Below are 2,096 nucleotides of genomic sequence, written 5' to 3' on the forward strand. Positions count from 1 at the left end.
CGGTCTTCCAAATCTGTCTCCAGAGAGTTGTTTGCGTAAGTCCGCCAGCAACAAATACGTTGTGTGAGAGGCCGCCCAGGTCGTCCAGTGTGTCGGGTCAATCCTCAGAGGACTACCGTTATACATCAGTCTGCCTTAATTTTAAGCTAGTGTTAAGTCTCTGATTGGTGTGAGCTCTGTGGTCATTGCACCAAACCGATTCGACCACAGAGACCCCCCCTCGATAATTAAACTGTACTTCCTGATTCCCATGTACTACCTCCCGTCCACGGCCGATTTCGTCGTCGTGAAATTGATTGTCACTTTGGTCAGGTGTAGATTGGATTGCCTACTCAGAACAGTAGTAGACGTTCTCTGACGGTCGTAGATTAGGTTGCCTACTCAGAACAGTAGTAGGCATTATCTGATAGTTCTCAAATTTTGGTCGTTCTCTCTCGGTTCGCACCGAGTGGTCCTTCGGTCTGTGCCCCAGTTCCGGGCGTATTCAGATAGTAAGAAAGAAAGTTAAATTTAACTCCTACCTACTCAAATTGTAAATTATATAATCAAAAGAATAAAAACATTTAAAATTAATTTGTCTGACTGATGAATTCGTATGGCACAAATTTTTACTGTAAATATATTATTTTGAGTAGAACATAGGTAACTAGCGGTACCTACTAAAATATACAGTCATTATAGAAAAATTACGACAGTAAAAATAAAACATATACCTGGGACGTTGCCATAATATAATACTTAAGCATGTGATTTTTTATTAGAATTCGTTACCCTGAAATTATTAATTTATTTTTTACATTTTAATGTTATTGTATATTTTTTTTCCTTTTTTTAAAATTATATTTGTGTTTTAATATATTACGTATTTAGGAGTACTATTTGCACTATTTTTACACGAACAAACTATTTTTCATATATTTTTATTCATTTTCAATGGGTAAAAAATACTTCTTTTTAACAAAAATGTGCTGAATTATTTAATATAGGTGATCATAAAACATAAAATAGATAGAAAGAAAAAAAGTTAAATTTAACACCTACCTACTGAAGTTGTAAATAATAATATAATAAATAATATTTTTTTTCCTTTTTCAAAATTATATTTGTGTTTTTATATATTACTACGTATATAGGAGTATTATTAGTATTGGTATTTTAAAATCGGACTCGACAAAAATGCAAAATTCACTGTTTCTAGAGTATAAGTAACGCCTATGAGTTCTAATATTTACTACAGTCTTAGAATTTAGGTTTTGAAATAAATTTAATCTCGTAAAAATTTTAAACATAATGCAACGAGCCGCCGGGTCTTCCGTCGGTAAATTATTTCACGAAAATCCGGTTTTTAATAAATCTCGATTATCGAATAAATCCTGAGTGCACCTATCGTTCTAATACTAAATTTTAACTACGTTAAGTAATATTAATACTCAAGTAAAACAGTATTCAACTACAACCATACCTTTAGCATAACTTCGACCAGCTGCAGCCACATCTTATTATTGTTGACTTCACGCGTGAAATTTAGCGCGCTAAGTTCTGCGTTGGCAGCTATTTTATTCGAACTTTTATAAACTTATTCGATACAATTATTAAAAAAATCACCGTCGAAATATATTACAAAATAAATAAACTAATAAATTGTATTTGATTAAACATTTTCAAAGTGTTTATCGTAGTCCAAAAATAAACAATATATTCACTAGCTTTCTATTTTAATAATAATAATATTTATAGCCAGCAGAGTATTACACATAAAATATAAAATATGTTTATTTAGATAATTATAGCCAACACAGTATAATATCAATTTTATATACGAAATAGAGCTTATACATCATGATAATCATAATAATAATACTTACAAACTATAGTTTAAGGTCCATTCTCACTGTTCAGGGATCCGACACACTATTCGGACAGCCGGGAGTCCATTTCCATCGGCTGTACCTGGGCTATCACTCATCAATTGTTATCGAAACCATGAGTAACTAGTTCTGTTTTTTGCATAAAATTAATGTTAAATCCTAATTTTCTAAGCTAAAAAGAAGTAAAGTATAATTATATAAAGTATATCTACATTTAAAGTAAGTATA

The sequence above is a fragment of the Acyrthosiphon pisum genome, chromosome A2 (genome assembly GCF_005508785.2).
Source record: "Acyrthosiphon pisum isolate AL4f chromosome A2, pea_aphid_22Mar2018_4r6ur, whole genome shotgun sequence".
Taxonomy (NCBI): Eukaryota; Metazoa; Arthropoda; class Insecta; order Hemiptera; family Aphididae; genus Acyrthosiphon; species Acyrthosiphon pisum.